Here is a 12,833-nt window from a genome sequence, read left to right on the forward strand (position 1 = left end):
AGCAATTAATCCTAAAGGCAGGGCTCCAATTATACCGTGGACTTTATTACTGCTCTGCCAAAAGCCGTCTCTCCCATCTGCCGCATATCCAGTCTGTAGTGCTTCACAAACGTATTGGACGAGCTCCATGACGCTGTTTTACAGATCTGGTCTATGGGAACCAAATTCTTCTCTGCCCATGTTGTAGCCATCGCACGAGCTGAATGAGCTTTTATAGGCTTAGGTACCTCAAGACCCCTCTGCTCATAAAATATATTGATAGCCTCCCTTATCCATCTGGACAAGGAGGCTTTCATCAGCGTTTCCCCTTTTGTCTTTCCCGAATGAGAAACAAACAGGTGGTCCGTCTTCCTGAATGCATCCGTTCTTTGGACATATATCTTTAGGGCTCTGCTCCACGTCTGAGAGTGAAGTCTAATTTCTTCCTCCGAAGACGTCTCTGGGAAAAAAAATGGTAACTCAATCTGCAAATACGCAACGGTGGCCATGTTGTCTGACTTGACTCTTATGGCTTGTCCCTGGACCTAGGGGTGGAGCTGTGTTAGGGCATTGAATACAGCTCTCATTTCTCTGAGATTCGAGGATAACAGTCTCTCTGTTGGAGTCCAGGCTTCTTTTGCCCTCTGACCTCTCATGTGGGGACCCCAACCTGTAGCCGAAGCATCGGTAGTAATTTCGGTCCATCTGGGAAGGGCAAACTTCCTGGCATTGTTTAGAGCCATCCACAACCTCAGGGATTCTCTCGTCTCCTTGGAGACGATTGTCAAGCTGTCTAGAGAATTGAGGTCTCAATCCCACTTTTGCAGAATTTTGCATTGTGTGTGCCAATTCGCCCACGGAATTGCCTGACTGGCCGCCGTCAAGACCCAATGTCTTCATCATCTGACGAAGGGATATAGGTCTGACCTGTCTCAGAAGCTGTACATTCTGGTGGAGGAATGTTCATTCTTTTCACTGGAAGGGAAACGGTCATATCCTTGGTGTCCAGAATGAACCCCAGGAACTGTTTCTGCTGAGATGGGACGATACTGGATTTCTGTCTGTTGACTATCCAGCCTAAAGCTTGAAACCTGTTGAAGATTAACTGGAGATGCGCTTTGAGTATCTCTGCGGTCTCCCCCTTTACCAGCCAGTCATCCAAATATGGGATTATTGTTATCCCCGATTCTGAGGCCTGCAACAACCGCTGCTACCACCTTTGTGAATGTGAATGGGGCTGATGAAATCCCAAACGGGAGCGCCGTGAACTGCAGATGACAACCGGTCCCCTAAATAAACTGCTATGTGTAGGAACTTTCAATGCTTTTTGTGAATAGGAATGTGCAGATAAGCAGCTATTAAATCTATTGTAGCAAGGTAATCTACTGGTTCTAGCAGGTTTAGCGCAGACTGAACCGTTTCCATACGGAACCTTTTCTTGCGCATGAACCTGTTTAGATACCTCAGATCCACAATAGTCCTCCACCTCATCTGAGGTTTTGGGACTAGGAATACCCTTGAGTATACGCCCTGAAAACTCTCTCTTTCTGGGAGAGGCTCTAGTACATTCATCTGAATGAACTCCCTTATGGCCAGCCAATAAGGCCCTGCTTCTATACCCTGTATGAGTTCTAACATACCTGTCTGGGGGCTGGGAAGAGAGTTCTATACGATAGCCATTTATTACGGTTTCTAGGACCTATAAGTCCCTCACTGACTCCTCCAACTTTGAATAAAAATGGTTTAACCTTCCCCCCACAGGCATACCTCTTACGACAGAAGTCCAATTTTCGCTTGGAGGAAGGGACTCCTCTATCACGCCCTCTTCTTCGCAGTGTAGAGGATCTTCTGGAGATGACGCCTCTTGATGCAGATGTCTCTCCTCTCCCCGATCTTCTACGCTCCTTTCCTCTATTGGAAGAGCGAAAGGAAGAATACCACTTCTTTTTAGCAGCTGACAGATTTTCCATGAGCAAGTCAAGCTCTGGTCCAAAGAGCCTATTCGGATGATATTCCATTGCACAGAGCGTATTCTTCGAGTAGACATCTGCCCCCCAAGATTTTATCCATAAAGATCTTCTACCCACAGTAGATAACGTCATAGACCGGGCTGCAAATCTGGCCTGCTGCACCGAGACATCACATATAAAATCAGAAGCCAGAGCAACCTTTTTAAAGGACAATAATATATCATCCCTTGGTACACCTCTATCAATGTCTTCCTCCATCTGGAGAAGCCATGCACAAAGGTTTTTTGCAACCGTATAAGAGGATAGGACTGCCTTTGCCTGGCCTGAGTCTGAGAGGCAGCTTCTGCGCAAAGCACTATCCAATCTTCTATCCATCGGATCCGTAAAATTAGACTCATCCTCACTAGGGACTAAAGTGCATCTAAATAATTTTGATATGGCAATGTCTACTTTAGGGGCATCTCCCCACAGTTTTTCCTCTTCTTGCTCTATCATACACATGGTCTTAAACATCTTGTTAAATATTGGCCCCTCATCTGGCATTTACCACTTATTGACCATAAGCCTATTCACCATAGGATCTACCACTCTGGATTTCTTAGGGATACCATCGTCCCCTATTATCTCCACCTGTAATATGGCTTCAGGCTCCAAGGATTTAAATAACTTTGACATTTTCTGCAATCAAAAAAAATTCAGTTCCTAATCACTATCTTCAGATTCAGAGGTATCAATCTCGTCTATGACCTGGTATTCGTCAATCATGTCAGATTCTCTGGAGGATGAATCTATCCTTCCAGAAATAGCCCCCAGCCTTATATGAGAACCTTCAGCTTCATTATCCTTAGCTGCTGACTGTTTGAAAAGTTTAAATGCATCACGGACAAAATCCTTCATCCATAGTAACACATCCTTATTGGTTAAGGGCTGATCCTCCACCGGAACATCGTTAGCTCTGCAGTCTGAGCAGAAATAGAGAAAAAAAAGCCTAAATACTGCCTACAAAACCAGCGCATTAGAGACTCTCAACACAGAAGAACTAAAGGACTTAAGCGTGATGCCTAGCAATCTGGACGCCATAGCTCCCCTCACATTCTAGGGAGTACAGCGGAGCACGGCAGAACGGTGTGGAAGGTGGGCGCCGCTTGTTCTCTCTCTCCTCCCCACGTAGCGGTGCATGTGAGGTGATGCATGCATGCAGCTCTGGCAGGGAGGAGGCAGAACTTCCAGAAGGAAGTGTCACTACCACCAACAAAGGTAAAGTGGAAGACACCCAGGACTTCCTATTCTCAGACACCCTCAATGCTCAGCCCCGCTCTGTGCAGTGTAGCTTTCAGCATGAGCTCTAGTTAACTGAATGGGTCCAACCATTGGAATAATCCAACTGAGGCAAAGTTACCAGTGCATTAAATAGGCAGAATGAGCCTGCATCCTAAGAGACATACTTAAGTGACTAATAATGAATGATAGTGTAGTGTCCCACTAGGTTAAGGTGGGCACTGCACAAAAGGGGTTAATGTGTTGTTATTACCTGTAATGTTATATGTATGCATTTCCCTGTGTTAACTGGTGTCAGGCCTATTAGGGTGCAGTTTAGCCTCCCAGACGTTAGAGGGAGCCAGAGAGCCCTGGTCATATATAGGTAGGCCCAGACAGGGGAAGTTAGTTCATTCCAGGGGACTAGAGGAGTTACTTCGTCCACCTGAAGCTCCTGAGGCTAGGCTTAGCTCAGTAGAGACACCCCAGTTGCAGGACAGCACCCCCTGGGAGAAACCTGCAGCTTCCCAATCAAGCAAGGATTATACAAGTCAGATAAGTACCCTGATGGGCAGAGGTTCTATAAAGTAAAGCAAGCGCCAATACTGGAGGAAGGATTTATATACCAAGGATTAAAGCCAGCATTTAGGCATCCGGGCCTTGGGATTCAGCCAGCTAGAATAGCTGAAGGGAATAGAGCAGCATTGCACTGCAAAGCATTAACTGTTGCACCCTCCAAGTATCTTGCATGATTAATTCCTGCCACTATTTAAAGTCTACCTGCTTGTGAAGTATTGTTCAAGGGACTGCGTTATCATCACAATCACCTGTAACTGTATGTACAAAGTTGGACTGTGTTCACCAAGTAAAGCAACGTTTGGTTTACCCACTGCGTACTCAGTTATTCCTCCTATAAATCGGTGTGCCACCGTTACAGGCACTGGCGTCACGAAACCAACAGGAACCTTGCCCCAGGCACTCAAAATACCTGTAACATCCAGGGCACCTCATCCACCATCAGGCCTGGTCCCTACAAACAGAGTGTGCCCCAGAGGAACTGTGTCTACCTCTCATTCACTGCCGCATGCCTGCCCAGGGTTCTCCAATACAGTGAGCAACCCTCGATTGCCCATAACCGTGACCTCACATCGCAATACCCTGCAGGTCTGGCGTGCTGCAATAGTACACAGTGACCAGCACTGCAGCCCTTCATGTAGAAGCTGAAAAACAGAAGCTAAAAAGGGCACAGACCTAGGGAGTAAATACAAGCTTATGAAGTTAGGAATAAAAAAACGTATACATCCCAACATCTCCACCTCCTTCATAAATGTTTTATTGTCCTGATGAAGAGCCGAAACGCGTAGACCTGGAATAAAGAATTGTTACTGTTTTACCGATACTAATCTGGTCCCACGTCTTCTGCATCAGCGCATCCTGTTTTTCTTCCTTTCTATTATTACTTCATAGAAGGAGGCCATTCAGGAAGGACAGAATAAAACACAGTAGGAGGTTGTAAGCTAGGGAGTAATAAAGGATCTGAGATTAATTGATGAATTGACATCTCCTGTCCTATGTTTCAGGAGGATTAGAAATCCCCCGTGGGTGCTGCTGCTGAAGGACAACAAGGAAAGAAAAGGGGTTTTATTGCAAAAAAAAAGTAGTAAAACTATATGTATTTGGCATCACTGTAATCGTACTGACCCAGAGAATAAAGATATTATGTTATTTATACCGAAAAATGAAGTCATAAAATTTATAACGTAAAAACACAGTGGCAGTATTGTTTTTTCCATCTCCCTCCAAGAAAGAGTTAATAAAAGTTAATCAGAAAGTTATGTGTACCCCAAAATGGAGCCAATAAAAACTGCAACTTTTCCTGCAAAAACAAGCCCTCATACAGCTATATAGATGGAAAAATAAAAAAGTTATAGCTCTTGGAAGGCAAAGATAAAAAAAGGAAGAAAAAAGCTTGGTCAGTAAGGCCCCAAACAGGTTGGTCACTAAGGGGTTAATCAGATATCTTTGAAAATTGCGTTATAGAAAATCCATGTAGTAAAAAAAATTTAACTCATTGTTTAATTTAAAAGGGGTATTCCCATCACAGACTTATTGCTAGGATATGCCCATATTGTCTGATAGGTGTGGGTCCCACCTCTGGGATCCGCACCTATGCCAAGAACAGAGCGGGGAGAGTGGTGGCTGGAGGACCCCGGGGTCTGGCCACCACCAAGCATTCTCCCTATACAAGTGAAGGGGAGCGCACCGCAGTTGCTCCATTCTCGGTGTAGGGGTGGGTCCCAGAGGTGGGACAAGCACCTATCAGACAATGGGGCACATCATACATTTGTAGGAATGATGAAGGAGACCCTGACATAACGTCTGATTAAAAAATCGATGCACTAATTGAATTTTCCTTTTATGGTTTGCAGCTCCAAGACATGTTTTAAAGTGTGAAGATAAATGGCCCCTTGTCTGTTTTATGTTTGTATTAGTACTGTTGTATGCTGTATGTTACATGTTAAATGTTGTATGTTGAGACATCTTGTTAGGACCAGTGTATAGTTAAACAGCAGAACTGATTTAGGAAACCAGGCTACATTTCGCCAGGCCACTTTGTGTGGACAAGTGATGTAATGGGGAGGAGAAAAGGTGATTCCCAATACCTCTTCTCTACTGATATATGATGTTCTAGGTAGGAACCTTCTTCTTAACTATTGTATCTAAACCAAGCCCTGAGACTTCTCGAGTATAGCAAAAACCCTTCTTTAAGTTTAATGACCTCAAACAAACCCTCAGTAAGCATATCAATTCTCTCCAAGTATGACACCTACCTCCTCATTCTTTCCAGTTTGATTGCTAGATGTTGTACTATGCTGAACTCTACTATAATAAGAAAATCTGAGGTTAGTTAAAGAGATAGATTATTTTGAAAACCAATGAGGGGGGGGGGACCAACAAAGATCACCCATCAGCGTGGTCTGCATGCTAGACGACCTGCAAGGGTACCTGACCACAGGTGTCACCATCTTGCATGGACCAGGAACCAGTGGGCTTCAGTCAATTCACACTGAGCAGAAATGATGGCCGCCAATGATGTTGGAGACGTCAAGGAGAGCGCTATACATCTGTTGTCACCAGACGAGCCTTTGGTGGTGGTGTTACAGTGTGGGAAGATGTCTAGTCAATACAGAACTGCCCTACACTGTGTGACTGGTACAGTGACAAGAACAATGAATAAAATAAACTTAGGCACTCCTTGAGATTTGTATTGTATTGTACTGATTTTTATTTGGTTTTCATATGCAAGTCAACTTTATCATGTACATGTGACGTTTCGGTCCCACTTGGACCTTTTTCAAACACTAGAAGAAAAAAGAGAATAGTGATTTGAGGAAGGTGAAATCTCACCATGTGGTCTCCTCAAAATGCGGAACGGGTGTGGAACAAAACATACGACCATCTGAATGAGCCTTTATGAAGAGAAGACAAGCGCCGTGCATGCCGTCTCCTGTCTCTCTTCCTGCTTGCTGCTGCTATGTCTCTATGTCTATAGCATGGCATGGCACGTGCTTCTCTTCATATAGCTGATCATCAGGGTGCCCGGTGTCAGACCCCTGCTGATATGATATCGATAATCTATCCTGAGGATAAGTCATCAATATTTTAAACCTGGAAAATCCCTTTAATAGTGTCCTCAATGCTAAGAAATATAGGCAGATACTTAGTCATCATCAGGGATGAGCTAATTGGCAGATTTATTCTGAAGCAGAACAATGACCCAAACACACAGCCAATGTCGTTAAAAATTATCTTTATCGTAAAGAACAAGGAGTTCAGGAATTAATGATATCACATCAGAGCCTTAATCTCATTACCATCTAGTCTGTCATCCACAGAAGAACAGTGGGTAGTGTTCCAAGATGTTTGGAGCAACCTACCTGCCAAGTTCCTTCAAAAACTGTGTGCAAGTGCACCTAGAATTGATGCTGTTTTGAAGGCAAATGGCAGTCACGCCAAATATTGATCGGATTTAGATTTCTCTTTTGTTCATTCACTTAGCATTTTGTTAATTGATAAAAAGAAAATATTAAACACATCTATTTTTGAAAGCATTATTACTTTGCAGCATTTTTTTTCTACTCCTAAAACTTTTCCCTTTTTATTGGAAAGGTTTATCCATTGTATTCCAAATGAGTGAAAATATTCAATACTCACTACAATACTTGCTGCAGTGAGAGAGAAAGGACTCGACAGAAACAGTTATGTTTCTCTGACTATAGCTTGTAACCCGTTTATTTTAGAAAATCATTATCTAAAAGATAGAAAATCATCTTTATACAACTCATTTTTATAGCAGAATTTTACCAATCATTGTGAAACGGTTAATTTAACATGCACATATCTCAGCGTGAATATTTTAGTGATGTTGGAAATACATTAATTACATGACTAAGGCAGGACATTAGGGCCTTATTTGGTTTATCAGCTACTCCCACTACTGGATGAACAAACCAGTTCAGACTGACCTATGCCATCTTCTAGCTGGTTAAAACGAATTTAAAGAGGTTCTGTCAGCATGATCAACCCTATTAAACCAGACACACTGCCTGGTAGGGCTCATCATGCTGATTAAAACTAAACCTTTCTTTTGTCTGTATGCTAAACAGCTGCAGAGATATATGTGTTTTTATTCATGGGGAAATTAGCAATTTGGAGCACCAGGAGGCGGGCTGAATCCTTTGAGCACTACTTTGTAACACCCCCTGTGCTTTGCACATTCCCTCCCCTTGATTGACAGTATTAGACATCAGCATACTGAGGGGAGAGCTGTGTCCTAGCATCTACATATCATATACACTATGTACTATAGCTTCACCACACTGAGATCTCCTCAGAAAGCGAATCTACATATTACTGCTTTATTCATAGGCACAATATATAATTATAGACACTAGTAATGTGTGTTAGCATGTTTTGCATGTAGAGATTCCAGGTTTGAATCTTGGGAGATACTTTTTTATTTTTTTCTTCGGATATTTTTTTCCTCGACATTTAGCCTATAATAAAAGTCTATGGAGGAGATTTATCAAACTGGTGTAAAGTAGAACTGCTATAGGCAACTAAGCCAGTTCTACTTTATACCAGTTTGATAAATCTCCCCCTAAATCCTTATGATATTGAGAATAATATTTTTAGGCTTAAAAAACTAATAAATATTGTTGGTGTCTTTATCATCATATATTGTGCCTGTGAATAAACCAGTGATAGGTTTTATAACTAAACAACTATTCTCAATATTGAAAGGCCTTTAATTATGATTAGATATTATCTATTACAATGTAGCCTTTTCTTACAAGCTAAGGGTCCATTCACACGTCCGTAGAATGGGTCCCGATCCGTTCCGCAATGTTGCGGAACGAATACGGACCCATTCATTCTCTATGGGGCCGGAAGAGATGCAGACAGCACACAGTGTGCTGTCCGCATTCGCATTTTCGGAGCGCGGCCCCGATCTTCCTGTCCGCGGCTCCCGAAAAAAATAGAACATGTTCTATTCTTGTCCGCAATTGCGGACAAGAATAGGCAGTTCTATGGGGGTGCTGGCATTTTGCGGATCCGCAATACACTACGGACGTGTGAATGGACCCTGAATGAGAGAGAAAAACATTTAAGCAAGTCTCTCCTGGAACTTTAACTTCGGATCTCAGGATCGGCTGATCACTTAGCACTGAGCTATAGGATTACCACATAGAAAATAATGTTTTTTTTATGCTTATAAGCTATCACGTATTACTGGTGTCACATATTGTGCTTCTGAATAAAGCAGTATTATGTTTTTTGTTTGTTTGTTTGGGCGGGGGGGCGATTATTGAAATTATTCAAACCAGCATATTCAGTACACCAATACACACGGTAGCGCACCAAATTACCTGTGAGTGATAAGGTGACTGATATTAATCGCCAGGCCTCAATCATATATTTCTGTTTATTTCTTTCTCCACATGGTCGGAATTGTATTTTTTGGAGGGGTTGTTCAATTTAATTAAACAAGCACAATTGCACTGAAAAACAAATATATCAAGACTTGGGTGTCACGAGTTGGAGGTCCCAGGAGAGACCACCGCGTCGTCATGCAATAAACAGAAATCAGGTACAGACACATAAGAGTTTATTGCACAAACAAAAACATGAAAGGCAGCACAGAGAAAACATGAGCTCTATGTACCGTCAGCACAGTGGGAGAAAACCCCCACTGCGCCACTGTCTAGTAATACTCCAGAGGGGCGTGACTAAGCAACTCCTGGTTTTCACTAGAGCCCTAGATGGTAGGGTTAGACTTTGCCGCAGGAAGTTGCCAGGGTCCACTCTGGAGCGTGAACTAGACAGTGACAGCAGGGACGAATGGACAACAGGTACCAGAAGGTACCAACGGCACATAGGCATACATAACATACAGGCAAATACAAAACAGGGCAACTAATAATACAAGCAGGAGTTCACGCAAGGGAGCAGGAGTGGCAATGAGCAGAGAAGGACTTGCTCCACCAGTAGTAAACTGCATGGCCTTGTCATGCCACTCTGCTGCAAAGGCTTGCTGAACACAGACATCAGAATAAACACAAAGTAACTAAAACATAACTGGCAGAACAGATACAAGCAGGAGTTCACGCAAGGGAGCAGGAGTGGCAATGAGCAGAGAAGGACTTGCTCCACCAGTAGTAAACTGCATGGCCTTGTCATGCCACTCTGCTGCAAAGGCTTGCTGAACACAGACATCAGAATAAACACAAAGTAACTAAAACATAACTGGCAGAACAGATACAAGCAGGAGTTCACGCAAGGGAGCAGGAGTGGCAATGAGCAGAGAAGGACTTGCTCCACCAGTAGTAAACTGCATGGCCTTGTCATGCCACTCTGCTGCAAAGGCTTGCTGAACACAGACATCAGAATAAACACAAAGTAACTAAAACATAACTGGCAGAACAGATAACAGAAAGACAGGAAAGAGGACATCAAAGAGGACGGGAAAGGACGTAAATGAACAAGTAGGGAAACCCACAGAGCACAGGCAGACAGACACGGATCCCATGGGTCAGCAGCATGGGAGACAGAGTACAAACCAGGAGCAGGACAAGACAACACAAACCAGGAGAGCTGACCCAGAACTGAGGAAACCTCAGCCTTATATACAGGTTCCATGGGTGCAGCAGAGAGACCACACCCATGGAGCAGACAGAGGATTAACTCCTAATAGGCACACGGGGGAGTTAACCCATAAAGAACCACAAATACACAGAAACAGAACTTCAGCGAGGAGCGCCGAACGAGCAAGGACGGAAGGTCACAGCCAGAGATAGTGGCTGTGACATTGGGTATATAGAAACCTGTCACTGAGCAAAACAAAAATAACCTTAAAACGTCACTGTCACGGACGTTCCCGCGACAGGTGGCAGGAGATCGGTGAGACTGGCAACACATGGTTTGATCTGACATGTTTTCTGTTTGGATCAAATGACATCTGTGTTTTTTCTGGTGCTTGCCGCACCTTCTTTCCTCAGATGTGGCTATTATAATCATCTAACCTTCTCTATAGTTGCTTCTCCCACAATGCTGTGCGGTTTATAGCTTCTGTTTGGACATTTGGATAGATTGTGGTTGGATCTCGGCTGAGTTCCTGGTGCTTCCATTGCTCTTTTGAAGTTAAGTCTTTCCTTTCCCTTTTGTATTTTGTTTGGGTTCTGTGTGTTGCATTTCCCTATTGTTTGTATTTGGCCTGAAGGAGACTCCTGTTCGTCCTTCCTTTTGGAGGAACAGGAGTCTCATCCCTGCCATTAGTACCAGGGTCCTAGGGCTAGATAGGACTCTAGGTATTCCTGCGTATGGACTCACCTACCTTTGGGGTCTGTTCATACTGGTAGTCAGTCAGGATTTTGGTTAGGGTTTTCCCTAGGAAGTGTTCATCTTCCTTCCATAGTTTTCAGGCACGATTCCCTGTTACCCCCTTCCCTCCTATGCTCGGTGTGATGTTTCCCTCCCACACCAAAGCGTGACAGTCACTTTTAATAATTATAGACTAAAATAATCCCACATCAAAAACAAATGAAAAAATATATATAATTTCAAATATCAGATAATGCAAAAAGAGACAATTATCACAGTATAGGGGTATGATGAGGTGTACATAAGTGTTTGCCACACATGTGGTCACTCGCGGTTCTTTGGACCTTAAAGGGGTTGTCCAAGTTATATTTATTGATGACCTATCATCAGGATAGGTCATCAATATCAGATCGGCAGGGTTCCGACACCCGGCACCCCCGCCGATCAGCTGTTTGAAGATAAGCCGCGCGCCATGCCAGCGCCACCTCCTCTTCGCTGTTTACCTTCTCGCCGTTGCATCTGCAGCGTTGAGCAGGTGTAACTACACCCAAGCCGTCCCATTCATTTCAATGGTACGGATCACTCCTATACAAGTGTATAGGAGCGATCCATCCCATTGAAATAGGGGTGTCTCCAAGTTGCATGCGTTCCGACACGTTTCCGCTTTATGCGGTACATCAGGGGACCATTTCTATTGACTGCACGATGGCGCCTAGATGAAAAGCCTGCAGCGAGAAATGGTTATCCACCGCAGGTTTAAATATCTTTCCCTGCCCATTGCCAGGATCGGCGTGTGTCCATGTCAGCCGTGCATGCGCCCGCACTATGTGTGCATCTGTACCTGTTGCACATGTGCCCACGTCAGAGATGAAGATACGTACTCCTGGTGAGTGGCATCCAATCATGATACAGTGCATGCGCAAACCGTAAGTCTGTCCTAGTATTAAGTTCAGTACCACAATGCCAAAATGGAATGCGTTCAAGCCAACATGAATTGTAAGGGGACATGATTAGTCGAGCATATATATATAATGCACACGCATTGGCTGAAACAAAAAAGGGGGTAGGAGAAAAGGTGCAGTATTTGTGTCAGATAGCAACAAAATTATTCAAATAGTTCTTTCTCTTGTAGTTAACTCTGTTGCCCTCAATATCATAATAAAATAAAAAGCTACAATTGTATAAATACGGTATATAAATTATATAAATGCAATGATCAACCACTTGACAGCCTAATAAAAGTAGAGAAAAAATCTCAATCATAGAGGAAGGTATGAAGGATACTAAACAAATAAATAAGGGGCTAGTGTATGGTATGTATAATAGCCATATACCTAGCCTGCTAGAAGCACTGGCTCAGATGTGGGTCATGAAAACCGACCAAAAGGAGTGGGTCAAATAAATTGCAAATAACACAAGTAGTACAAAGATAGTCAAAAAACTAACATAATTTTATTGGAAAATCACAAGGAGACACATGATTGACACAAGTCACATAAAGACATTTAATACAGGTCACAACATATTAAAAACCAAGGGGAACGATGGTGGACTGCCGGTATATATAAATAAAGTGCACGTGCAAAAAATCTTTCTGATTGGTCATTAGAAGAAAGGTATGTTATGCCTATATATTATGGCTCAAGATTTACATAATTTCCCTAAATGCTTTGTTTGTACAACAGATACCAAAATGGGAGTGATAATACACACCACAAATGGCTAACTGAGGTAATAGGGTAAATT

This window comes from Bufo bufo, chromosome 2 (genome assembly GCF_905171765.1).
Source record: "Bufo bufo chromosome 2, aBufBuf1.1, whole genome shotgun sequence".
Taxonomy (NCBI): Eukaryota; Metazoa; Chordata; class Amphibia; order Anura; family Bufonidae; genus Bufo; species Bufo bufo.